General features: G+C 46.7%; 2 non-coding genes across 2 annotated transcripts; one reads left to right on the top strand and one right to left on the bottom strand.

Moving 5' to 3' along the window:
* Window positions 1-2752: 2752 nt before the first annotated feature.
* On the top strand, window positions 2753-2824 carry trnaw-cca (transfer RNA tryptophan (anticodon CCA)). The gene has a single exon. It is a non-coding gene; the product is annotated as a tRNA-Trp (tRNA).
* An 8746-nt stretch (window positions 2825-11570) lies between these two features.
* On the bottom strand, window positions 11571-11644 carry trnan-guu (transfer RNA asparagine (anticodon GUU)). Its single transcript has one exon. It is a non-coding gene; the product is annotated as a tRNA-Asn (tRNA).
* Window positions 11645-13627: the final 1983 nt, after the last annotated feature.

Raw genomic sequence — 13627 nt, 5'->3', positions numbered from 1 at the left:
TGAGATTAGCTACAGTGTGGAAACAGGCCATTCATCCCAACAAGTCCACATCAAACCCTCCGAAGAGTAACCCATCCAGACCCATTTCCCTCTGACTAATGTACCTAACTCTATGGGCAATTAAGCATGGCCCATCCACATGACCTGCACATCTTTGGTTTATGGAAGAAAACAGGATCATCCAGAGAAAACCCTCGCAGACACTGGGATAATGTGCAAACTCCTCACAGACAACCACCCAAGGCTGGAATCAAACCTGGTTCCCTGGCGCTGTGAGGCTGCAGGTGTAACCACTAAGCCACTACATATTGCAACCCGAGGTAGGCAAGCAGGAGGTTGGGAGCCAGCAAGCCAGGCAGCACCAGGGTGTGGAGTAGTCAGCGTTTTGGGTATTAACCCTTCTTCAGGACTGAAACGTTGACTTCTCTGTGAGAAACGATTTACGGAAATGTTGCTGGGGGTGGGAGGATTTGAGCTACAGGGAGAGGCTGAATAGGCTGGGGCTGTTTTCACTGGAGCATCGAGGCAGCGGAGTGATCTAATTGAGGTTACAAAATCATGAGGGGCATGGACAGGGTAATAGACAAGGTCTTTTCCCTGGGATGGGGGAGTCCAGAACTCGAGGGCATAGGTTTAGGGTAAGAGGCGAAATATATAAAAAGGGACAACTTCTTCATGCAGAGGGTGGTATATAAATGAAATGAGCTGCCACAGGATATGGGTCAGGTGTTGTCAAATGGGAGTAGATTAATTTAGGATATCAGGTCAGCATGGATAAGTTGGACCGAAGGGTCTGTTTCCATGCTGTACGTGTCTCTGACTACTAGTACTGATGTAAGTTTAAAACAGAGTCCAAGTAACTTTGAATAGTTCAATCTTGTTGAGCTCACCTCCTCAAAAGTTTCAGATGAATCCCTCTGAGCGATACTGTTTAAACATGCTGAGTTGGACAAAGTATCCCATCAAGTTCAACACAAACCCAGAGTTGAAGAAGTCAGAAGTCAGAACACCAAGGGGACCAAAACTGATCACAATATTCCAGGTGCAGCCTCATCAACGTCCTGTATAACTACAACATAACTTGCCAACATCTGTACTCAATTCCCTAACCAATGAAGGTCAGTGTGCTGAAACCTCTCTTCACTGCCTTGTGTACCGATGTTGTCAGAGATATAGGACCTACATTAAACTGATGCAGAATCCAGCTGCTGAGAGCCCAGAAGCAGAGTAATGCTGCGTGAGTGTGCTAGGCTTTAGATTTTGACACCACCTCCCCACACTTCTGGAGACCTCAGGTCTGTAGCTTGCCTTCTTATCCTTGAGGGTTTTCCACCTGTTTGAAACAGCCTGTCCTGCAATTAACCCCTTTACGCCAAGGCATTCCTTCTACAGGCAGAATTAATTGTCCTTCTGTCACACAGTTATTAAACACCATTATCTCATCTGTCCAAAGGAACAGCTCATTGTTTTGCCTCCTCCTGCCCAGTGATAATTAATGTATGTTATTTGTGAACTCCCTTGTAGCAGTTTCTCATTGGCCCTTTCGTTTCTTGGTCCAGAAGGAGTTATTGCTGACTCATGAAGTTATCAAAGTTCTGGAGTTTACAGGACCACACCACATTCCTCTCTGCCTCCCCCAGGAATAACGATTGCTCCTGAGATACTCACAGTTCCTGACGTTCCTTGATATCCCCAAATACAATCCATATGTCAGGAAATCACTGGTGCTGCCCTGACATAGATAGTCAATGTTTGAACAGAAGATTATGGGGAGAAAATGCAGAAATCCGAAATGCAAAGAGACTTGGGAGTTCAAGTCCAGGATTTTCTCAAAGTAAACTTGCAGGTTGAATTGCACTTTCCCCTGCAAGTGCCGAATGTGTGACACCAGCCCATTTACCTATTCCCTCCTCGCTATCCAAGGGGCCAAACTTACCTTCCAGGTGAAGTGGCACTTTATCTGCACTACCCACAACCCAGTCTACTGCATTTGCTGCTCACAATATGGGCTCATCTACATTGGGGAAAACGAACCGTAAACTGGGTGACTGCTGCACAGAACATCTACGTTCTGCCTGCAAAAAAGACCCTGAGCTTCCAGTTGCCTGCCAATTCCACACCCCACCCTGTTCCCTGTCCAACATCTCTGTCTCAGGTTTGCTGTTGTGTTCCAGCGAAGCTCAGCACCAGAAGAACGAAGAGCACCGAATATTACACTTGGGGACATTGCATCCCTCCGGTCCCAATAGCGAATTCAATAATTCTAGGGCCTGAACTCCATGGTATCCTCGTCCCTGCCGCACACGCCAAGCCCTGTTATCACATAGTCTGTCATTCCACACTACTTAACCACGAACAGTGTCCATTAACAGTTATTCACCCCCACCCCCCCCACCCCAAACTCCACGCAGATCGTTATCAACTCCTTTTTCTGTCCAACAGTTCTTCCTTCTCTTTGGGCTCTGTCCTGATCTCCGCCTTCCTCCCACAATATCTCCTGCATATAAACCGACATTTTCCCAATCACCATCTGTTCTGTGGAAGGGTCACCGGCAACTCCTGTTTTTTGTTCCTGATATACAGCATCCGCAGTTCTTTCAGATTTTTATTGAGAGAGAGTTGGAAATTGTTTCGAGAGACAGAAGGAGAAGGGGGTGGGGGTGGGGGGGTGGAAACAGAACAGACATGAACGTAAAATCATTGTAGTGCGATCACTTCCCTTAAGCATCAATAGAGCGCATGGTGCATCTGTGAGCTTGTGGCGCAACGGTAGCGCGTCTGACTCCAAATCCGAAGGTTGCGTGTTCAAATCACGTCAGGCTCACTACAATCAACGTCTAACATTTCAGATGAAGAAAGGAGTACGTTGTATCGAAAGTTATTTGCGGAAACTTTCGATCACATGTGAATCTTTGCTGCCAGTTTGGTTTGTGAACACTGTGTCAGGGAGGTGAGGTGGTGTGTAAATGCTCAGCTCCCCGCAATGTGCGAAGTCGAACACAAACTGTTCATTACGGTATTTAAACACACAGCCGCTTCGTTCAGTTGGTGACCACGCGGTGTAAATAACATTATACCGATTTTTTTACAACATAATCTAGAGATTTCCATCCAGGTTTTAGTCACATCAAACTGCCACGTAATGATGTTATGGCCTCAGTAAACTATAATAACGTGAAGATCGCTGGGATGATTTTCTACATCCGACTGCAATATAAACACAGATCATTGTTTCCAGTTTTGGTGGAACAAAAGACATCATATTGATGGAAAATTACAGTTAGTGCAAACACAGCTAGCCATCGATAAATATTAATCCTGTTCACTTCAATGGCCAAATTTCAATTCAGGAACCAAGTGCACTCGGCTGCTTGTAACATAGACAACATGACAAAATGGCTCATAGGAGCAGAAATGGGACATTGAGGAGAAGTGAAATGTTTGCTTTTGGTCACCTCCACAATTGTTAGAAAAACAGGTTGAAAGGATTCTTAAAAGGTGTCTGAAGGAGTGGTGAGGCATAACACTTCAGACAGCGCAAAGTGGAAGACCACTTTCTAGTGGAAGAAAAAGACATTCCTTATTTCTGAAAGAACTGGGAAACAGAAGAGGGAATGAAATCTGACTTGGGATCTATTTCCTATTTGTTGAGGATGTTGCTTCATCACAGTCTTGGTTTAGAGCATAAGCTCTTCATCAGGAATAAAGGGTGGCCCAAGGGGGCTGAGAGATAAATGGGAAGGAAGTGGGGCTGGAGGGAAGGCAGCTGGGAGTGCAATAGGTAGATGGAGGTAGGAATTGACGGTGATAGGTCAGAGATGAGGGTGGAGCAAATAGGTGAGAAGCAAGGTGGACAGGTATGACAGGTCAAGAGGTTGGTGTCGAATTGGAAGGTTGGATCTGGGACAAGGTGGGGGAGAGGAAATAAGGAAACTGATGAAAACTGCATTGATACCATGTAGTTGGAGGGTCCTAAAGCAGAAGTTGAGGTGTTTTTCCTTCAAGTGTCGGGTAGCAAGAGGCTGGCAGTGGAGGAGGCCCAGGACTTGCATGTCCTTGGTGGAATGGGAGGGGGAGTTAAAGTGGTAAAAACAATGACTGCAGATGCTGAAAACCAAATACTGGAATAGTGGTGCTGGAAGAGCACAGCAGTTCAGGCAGCATCCAACGAGCAGCGAAATCGACGTTTCGGGCAAAAGCCCTTCATCAGGAATAAGGCAGTGAGCCTGAAGAGTGGAGAGATAAGCTAGAGGAGGGTGGGATAAAGTGTTCAGCCACAGGGCGGTGTGTCGGTTAGAATTAGAGTCCAAGAGTTGTTCCCTGAAATATTCGGTTAGTTGGCATCCAGTTTCCCCAATGTGGTTGAGACCATATTGCGAGCATTGGACATAATCTTATAAATAGATTGCATAAGTCTTAGCCTGCGAGAATTTGAATCCTCACTCCCAATGAGATGATGCCATGAATATCAGTGAACTGCTCTTTTTGTTAAAAACCACAAGTTCTTGATTTATTTTCACAAGTTACTGGTATTCACACCTGCACATTCAATGTCAAACTCTGACATCAGAAATTAAATTACAGCATTAATTTTGACTTGAAATATTCGAACAAACAAATTAGTAGCACACAGTGAATCGCAAGTCTGATTAATCTGAAATTAAATTTGACCAAAAAAATATAAAATCAAGATGGGAGATAAGAAATGGGGGAAGGGCAGAAGGCGAGAAATGCAGCATCATAGAAAGTGCTCCCCCAGAGTGTGCATTTTGCCAACTACCACTGCTAAATGTAAACACTCTGATATGATTTTTCGGTTTTAATGTAAACCATAGACCCACACATTAGGTACCATTTAAATGAGTTAAAAATACAAGCATTGAGCAAATCCAGATTCCAGCCTTACCCCTCCTTCTTGGAGCTTGGACCTTCCTCCAGTGCCGGGGGGTTGTTGAACTCCTGGGCTCCAGCGGCCACGCCTCCACTGAAGAAGCTTTGGGAAGCAGATGCAAAGGCAAGATGCAGAACAGAGAACCTTTGTATATGAAAGCAGCTTACAGAGACATTGAGCAATAGAATCACATGGTTTTTACCCATCGATCTCTGGGTTATCTACCCAGCACACTCACGCAGCAATTCTCTACTTCTGTGCTCCCAGCAGCTGGATCGTGGATCAGTTTAAAGTAGGTCCTATATCTCTGATTACATTGGTACACAAGGCAGTGAAGAAAGGTTTCAGCACACTGGCCTTCATCAGTTAGGGAACTGACTATAGATGTTGGCAAGTTATGTTGTAGTTATACAGGACGTTGATGAGGCCGCACCTGGAATATTGTGATCAGTTTTGGTCCCCTTGGTGTTCTGACTTCTGACTTCTTCAACTCTGGGTTTGTGTTGAACTTGATGGGATACTTTGTCCAACTCAGCATGTTTAAACAGTATCGCTGAGAGGGATTCATCTGAAACTTTTGAGGAGGTGAGCTCAACAAGATTGAACTATTCAAAGTTACTTGGACTCTATTTTAAACTTACCTCAGGACCAGTAGTCAGAGACACGTACAGCATGGAAACAGACCCTTCGGTCCAACTTGTCCATGCTGACCTGATATCCTAAATTAATCTAGTCCCATTTGACAGCACCTGACCCATATACTCTGGCAGCTCATTTCATACATATGCCACCCTCTGCATGAAGAAGTTGTCCCTTTAATATATTTCGCCTCTTACCCTAAACTTATGCCCTCTAGTTCTGGACTCCCCTACCCAAGGAAAGGACATTGTCTATTATACTGTCCATGCCCCTCATGATTTTATAACCGCTATTAGCTCACTTCTCTGCCTCCGATGCTCTAGTGAAAACAACCGCACGCTATTCAGCCACTCCCTGCAGCTCAAACCCTCCAACCCCCAGCAACATTCATGTAAATCTTTTCTCATAGATAAGTCACTCTTTCAGTCCTGAAGGAGCGTTAATACCCAAAACGCTGACTACTCCACATCCTGGTGCTGCCTGGCTTGCTGTATTCTCCCAACCCCCGGCTTGCCAACTTCGGGTTGCAATATGTAGTGGCTCAGTGATTATCACTGCAGCCTCACAGTGCCGGGGACCCAGATTTGATTCCAGCCTTGGGTGGCTGTCTGTGAGGAATTTGCACTTTCCCCCAATGTCTGAGTGAGTTTTCTCTGGGTGGTCCTGTTTTCTTCCATAAACCAAAGATGTGCAGGTCATGTGGATGGGCCATGCTTAATTGCCCATAGAGTTAGGTACATTAGTCAGAGGGAAATGGGTCTGGATGGGTTACACTTCAGAGGGTCGGTGTGGACTTGTTGGGACAAATGGCCTGTTTCCACACTGTAGCTAATCTCATCCAATACTTTTGTTACTAACGAATGGCAGAGTAGGCCAAACTTCTTCTCCGATGGTCTTGCGGTCTTAGGTTTCTCTGGATCATTTCATTGGCAATGTGCAGTCCCTGGCTCAATGAGCAACAGTGTCCACTGAAGGCAAAGCTCATAGAATCATAGAACCCCCACAATGTGGAAACAGGTCCTTCAGCCGAACACATCTGCACTGATCTTCCAAAAACTAACCCACTCAGATCCATTTTCCTACCCTCCATAACTTGCACACAGACTCCCAAGGGTGGAATTATTCCGGTTCCTGGTGCCATGAGGCAGCAGTGCTAACCGTGAGCCACCATGGAGTTGTGATTGTGAGGTGTCGGGAAGGCAATTGCAGTCCAGCAGAAGACTAAAACAGCCCACCTACTCTCCCACTGCACCCACTGTCAGAACTGGCAGGAGGTTCAGACCTGGGAGGTGACTGAAGGCATCATCACTGGTAGGATCTGATTGCTGGGAGCGCTGGTGCCCCCGCTGGTGCTTCCGCAAGTTGTAGGAAAACATGAACCTCTTCCCACACTCGGTCCAGCTGGAGGGCATCTCCCAGGTGTGGGCACATTGGTGCTTCAGTAGGGCAGAGGAATTGCTGAAGGCCTTCCCGCACTTAGGGCAGCAGAATGGTCTCCCCTCCTCCGCCACTGTCCCCCCCCCCCCCCCCCCGCCCAAACCGCCGTGTGGTCCAGCTGGTGATTCAGCAGTGTGGAGGAGCAGGTAAAGACTTTCCCACATTCGGGGCAGGAGAAGGGCTTCTCCGCGGTGTGGATAGACTGGTGCCTCAGCAGGGCTGAGGAATTGCTGAAGGTTTTCCTGCACATAGGGCAACTGAACGACCTCTCTACCATTTGGACACACCAGTGGGCCAGTAGGTCGGAGGAAAGAGCAATGCCCCTCCTGCAGTTGGGGCAGAAGAACGGCCTCACCTCTGTGTGGACCCACTGGTGTCTCAACAGGTGGGAAGAACTGCTGAAGGCCATCTCGCACTTGGGGCTGGAGAACAGCCTTCCCCGGTGTGGACGAACTGGTCCGTCAGCAGGGCAGAGGAATCACTGAAGGCCTTCCCACACTCAGGGGAACAGAAGGGCCTCTTCCCCTCTATGGACCCATTGGTGCTTCAGAACCCTTTCAAATTTCACAATATCCTTCTGATTGGAGCGACACCAGAATTGCACACAATATTCTAAAAGTGGTCTCACCAATGTCCTGTACCGCCACAACATAACTTCGCAACTCCAATTCAGGCAGCATCCAAGCAGCTTCGAAATCGACGTTTCGGGCAAAAGCCCTTCGTCAGGAATAAAGGCAGTGAGCCTGAAGCATGGAGAGATAAGCTTATCTCTCCATGCTTCAGGCTCACTGCCTTTATTCCTGACGAAGGGCTTTTGCCCGAAACGTCGATTTCGAAGCGACTTGGATGCTGCCTGAACTGCTGTGCTCTTCCAGCACCACTAATCCAGAATCTGGTTTCCAGCATCTGCAGTCATTGTTTTTACCTTCCCAACTCTAATACTCAGTCAGAGGATTAGGAAAGCTTTCAAAACCCACAAAAAACAAACAGGACAGAATGGAGGGACAAACCGAATTTTTGAGAGTGAGCTTGGAAGCATCACTGAGAAATCGGCGGAATGGGTTTATTGGGGACGCCTTCTCCTTAATACACGATATATGTATTTCTCTTGTTGTCTTCGTAGTTTCTCTGTGCTGCAGTGTATAGTGGCTCGTTGAAATAATGTCCTGATGCAGCTTCGTTTGTGGGTGTTGGGATGATTGCTTCTGTGGTTAAGTATTTGGTTTGTGTGTGTTGTTTTTCTGTAGATGCTAGTTTGAAGTTCCCCATTGACTGTTCGCTCTACTGTGACATCTAAGAATGCAGTTTATTGTTGTTCTCCTCTTTTTCAAACTAGGAGCCCCCCTCAGGCCATAGTCTCACTACTTGGAACACCAATATACAGACTAGTCAAAGGCCTCCACTGAGGACTAAAACACCAAATCGAAGATTCATGCCACTCCATTTACTCCATCCAAGAATTCCTGAACACCAAAGACACGAAGATAGAAGAGGATGGAATAATGTTGTCCTTTGACATAACAGCCCTGTTCACATCCATTAACATCAACGTGGCCAAAGAAAACTGAAGACACTACTCGAAGAACGAAAGACAAAAACACAGAACCAACTTCAGCAGCAAAGATAACACTGTCAACCTCGTGGAACTGTGCCTTACCACCCACTTCATATTCAGTAACAAGCCCTACAAACAAATCAACAAACCGCCCATGAAACACTTCTGTCATCAAAAAATGAAACAAATTAGAGGAAACCTACAACACCATCAACAATCTCCTTCCTGGCATAAAATTCACAAAAGAGGAGAACAACAACAAAGTGCCATTTCTAGATGTCACAGTAGACCGAACAATCAATGGTAAATTCAAAACAGCCTCTGCAGGAAAGCCACACACGCGAACCAAGTACTTAGCTACAGAAGTAATCATCCCTACACATACAAACAAATCTGAACGAGGACACTATTTCAACGAACCACAACACAGTGCAGCACCTAGTGACGACGAAGACCAATAAGGAACTCTACAGCGCATTTAAAGAGAATGGGGAGCCAAACCAACACACTGCAAATTGCTTCCCTGACCGGTGAAAGCGCCGAATCCTAACCACTAAACTACCAGGGAGACGGCAGCGAGTTTGACAGCTCTACTGAAAATTGCTTCCCTGCCCGGAAATCGAACCCGGGTCACGGTATTTAGAAGGCTTCCACCAAAGTTGTTTCTTGTATCCATTGCTCCCGATGCGGTCTCCTCTACATTGGGGAGACTGGAGCCCCGTCGCAGAGTCAAGTCACAGCGTTTGAGGGAGCATCTCCAGGACACCCGCAATAATCAACCCCATCGCCCTGTGGCCCAACATTTCAACCTCCCCTCCCACTCTGCCAGGGACATGCAGGACCTGGGCCTCCTCCATCGCTCCTCCCTCCCCACCCGATGTCTGGGGGAAGAACGCCCCAACTTCTGCCTCGGATACATTCAACCCCAGGACATCAATGTGGACTGCACCAGTTTCCTCATTTCCCCTCCCCCCACCTTACCTCAGTTCCAACCTTCCAGCTGAGCGCTGTCCTCAGGACCTGTCAATCTCCCTTCCCACCTATCCGCTCCACCCTCCTCTCTGACCTGTCACCTACGTCCCCACCCCCATTCACCGATTGTACTCTTTGCTACCTTTGGCCCAGCACCCCCCAATTTATCTCGCCACCCCTGGAAGCGTCCTGCCTCTATTCCTGATGAAGGGCTTTTGCCCGAAACGTCGATTTTCCTGCTCCTCGGAAGCTGTCTGACCTGCTGTGCTTTTCCAACACCACTCTGATCTAAACTCTGGTTTCCAGCATCTACAGTCCTCACTTTTGCCTACCCAATAAACCCAGTGTGCCGATTTCACATCAACAAACTGACACAAGGAGACACAACGTCTACAGAAACCCTAGCATATTACTTTACATTAAAGACATCTGGGAAATGATGTCCAGACAAATCAACCCTCTCAGCATCATGGTAGCCCACAAACCTACCAACACACTTAAACAGCGGCTAATGAACCTGAAATACCCGATACAAACAACCAGCAAACGAATGTTATTTACAAAATACCATACAAGGAAATATATGCATGAACTCTGCCACACAGGTCTCTGTGGCAAGAAATGCTGGGATGAGATAAGGAAGATTTTTTTCAGCCAAAACGAATCGGCACTGACTGGACAGCCATTTAAAATCAACGCAGTCAGCCCAGGATGGAAGACCTGAAGGGATGAACAGTTTTCTTATTTCCTGAAGACTTACAAAGCTGAGACTGGGTTTTGGTGTTTGTTTCCTTTCCACTCCGAGGAGCCGCAGTGGTTGGGGCGGCGAGTTGGGGTAAGTTAAATGTGCCGGTGAGCAGCGTGTGGGGCTATTTCAGCTTCCTCTCCTCTGACAGCGCTGTGACTTGACTCTGATGTTCTTAGGGACATTTCCTGACGCGAGACAGTGAAAAGAATCTCGTTCCTGCAGATCAGGAATTCAAACCGTATGCGGGCTTCAGGACAATGAGAAAGATTATTTGGTGTGTGTGAAGAAGCTGTGAGCTGCATTTCAAACAGGTAGGTGGAGTCAGATGCGTCATCCGTTTCGCCGGCGCCATGCAGCAGAGGTCTGACTTTAACACGGACATGGGCAGCAATGGGAACATTCACAAGGTGAACAACCAAAGATAATCACCGTCACTGCTTCCCTTCCATAGTCCCAACTTTGTGAAGCAGTATCTTTCACAGGCAAATAAAACACCTTTGTCCTCAGGTGCCTGCTTAACTTCGATCACGACTTCACGCCCCACACTGTTCTAGTCTCATTTCCAAACTCTTGGCTCATCGCCTCAATAGCAGCTCTGTGGGTATCTGCTTGTTCCACCCTGACAGGCAGTGGGTTGCAGATTCCCGACCAGTCCCAATGTGATTGAAATATTTCAACCCGTCCACTGATTTGCATTTTAAAAAAAAACCGTGGAGCAGTCTCCCTTTTCTTTTGATGTCGTTTCTCAACTGTAGTCGGCAGGGTTCACACCTGCGTGGGGGAACCGCAATGGATTTCATGTCCATCGCATTCACCACTCGGCCCACCAATACAGAACCACACTGACAGCTTCATTTCCCAGGTCTCTCTGCCTGTGGAGCTGAGAAAGAGTAAATCATTGCTGAGTTTGTTTGAATTCAATCACTTCACAGGTTTCGAAAGGGTTAAATATCTGCAAATGGCGAGTCTGGGTGTTTCATCCCGAAAGATGAAATGGACGTTCAGTGAAAAACAAAAACAGAAATTGCAGGAGCAACTCAGCAGGTCAGTCAGCATCTGTGGAAAGAGAATCAGAGACAACATTTCAGAACTCGTTTTTTACCTCATCCAGGTACAGCCAAACCTGCTGAGTTTCTCCAGCAGTTTCGCTTTCTGTCTCGGATTCTCAGCATCCGCAGTCCTTTACGTTAGAAATTCAATCAATTCAGAAACCCCTTTGTGCTGCCTCAGTGGAGAAGATTTCCGTTTGGGAAACATTTTCCTGAAACCATTAAAAACGTGCACTTTCGCAGCCAAGAAAGCGGTAGGAGCGAGAACAAGAAACACTCCGTCCCTGGGTGGTCTCGAACCACCAACCTTTTGGTTAACAGCCGAATGCGCTGACCAATTGCGCCACAGAGACCATCCTGGACACCGCTTGCACAGTGTCTTTGAGGAACCTACTAATCAATTCATTATTCAAACTGCCCCGCCCAAAATTACCATTCTCTTCTATCAGTTTTACTTTTCCATAATAAAGCCTTGGACATTCATTATGGAGACATGGGGACAGCCTGATCCCACCATCTGCAGGCACATCCATGTCACGAGGAACGAGCTCTCCGACACCGGGGCCATCGCCCTCCCAGCCTTTCAGTGTTTTGCCTCTTCCCGAATTTTCTCATTGGCCCCGAGCCGAGAATGGGTTTGAATTTATGATGTGCAGCGAATTCTTTCAATGTCTCAGGTCAGTTCATGTCCCGAGAATATCAGAGTCAATCAGCCTCTTAACTGTCTCTGCTCAGTCCGTCAGTTCATCCTTCATTCTCCTCTAATTCCACTTCCCAAAGAGTTTCTAAAGATTCACAAAGCTGGAGACTGGGATTTGTGTTTTACTTCCTGAACATTTTTGCACCTGCTAACTGACAATATTTTGCTAAGACCTCTTCCCCATTGTAACATTTGCATCATGTCCAGGGATGAGCAATTTCCATTTTGTGGAGACATTCCCAAGTTTGGGAATGTTCTCTTTGGAGCAAAGAAGGTTAACTGGAGATTTCCAGAGGCTGTTGGCAATGATGGGAGAAGACGTGGTGTGAATGGGAAGGTTAATGATCAGAAGAACCTATTGCCACTGACGAGGGTCAATTACCAGAGGACAGGGATTGAAGTTCTTTAATGGAAAGCAGCATTTGTGTCGAACAAACACAGCGAATACTGCAGAAAGCCAACGGGTCGAGCAGCATCTGTGGAAAGGTAAACAGAGCCGACGTTGTGAGTATGCTACGGTTTTTGTTCAGAACTCAGTCTTTTGCCTCTTCCCGAAGTTGGTCCAGGTCTGTGTCTCAATTGACAAACACATGGCAAGAGCAGTGCCGCAATGTGAAATTATAGCCTTTGCTGTTAAAAAAAAAGCAGTGCATTGTTTAAATGGTGATATATTGGAATGTAGAGAAAGTGAGGACTAGAGGTGAAAGTCGAAAAATGTGGCACTGGAAAAGCACAACAGGTCAGGCAGCATCTGAGGAGCAGGACAGTGAACGTTTCGGGCACAAGCCCTTCATCAGGAATGATGTATGGATGTACTAAGGCTCTCAGAGTCCCTCCACACCAGTCAATGCCAGTTGTCGTGCAGATGCAGCAGGTAATGAGCAAGGCAAGTGGTATATTACGAAGAGGAATTGAGTTCAGAAGTGGGGTCATTGAACATATTCAAGGCTAAGTTTATCTGAGTTTTGAACAACAAAGAAGTGGATGCTTATGGGGGTGGGGGTAAGAAAATGGTTTTAAGACCAGTACAGATCAGTCACAGAGGCAGACAGCATTGAACAGACCCTTCATCCAACTAGTCCATGCTGAGTATGTTCTCAAACTAAACTCGTCGCAGTCTTTGGCCCATAAACCTTCGGACCTTTCGTATTCATGTACTTATCCAAATGTCGTTTAAACGTCGTAACTGTACGTGTATAAAATCATGAGGGGCATAGATCGGATTAATAGACAAAGTCTTTTCCCTGGGGTGGGGGAGTCCAGAACGAGAGAGCATGGGTTTCGCGTTAGAGGGGAAAGATACAAAAGAGATCTAAGGGGCAACTTTTTCACGCAGAGTATGGTACGTTTATTGAATGAACTGCCAGAGGAAGTGTTGAAGGCTAGTACGATTGCAACATTTAAAAGGCATTTGGGGAGGTGTATGAATAGGAAGGGTTTGGAGGGATATGGGGCCGTGTGCTGTCAGGTGGGACAAGATTGGGTTGGGATAGATGGTCGGCATGGACAAGTTGGACCAAACAGTCTGTTTCCGTGCTGTTCATCTCTATCTCAATGTTAAACATACTCAGTGACCTGGCCTCCACAGTTTTCTGTGACAATGAATTCCATAGATTCACCACTCTCTGGCTAAAGA

Source organism: Chiloscyllium punctatum, chromosome 36 (genome assembly GCF_047496795.1).
Source record: "Chiloscyllium punctatum isolate Juve2018m chromosome 36, sChiPun1.3, whole genome shotgun sequence".
In the NCBI taxonomy this organism is placed as follows: Eukaryota; Metazoa; Chordata; class Chondrichthyes; order Orectolobiformes; family Hemiscylliidae; genus Chiloscyllium; species Chiloscyllium punctatum.
The sequence above is the reverse complement of the archived record's forward strand: the minus strand, read 5'-3'. Positions and strand labels throughout refer to the sequence as shown.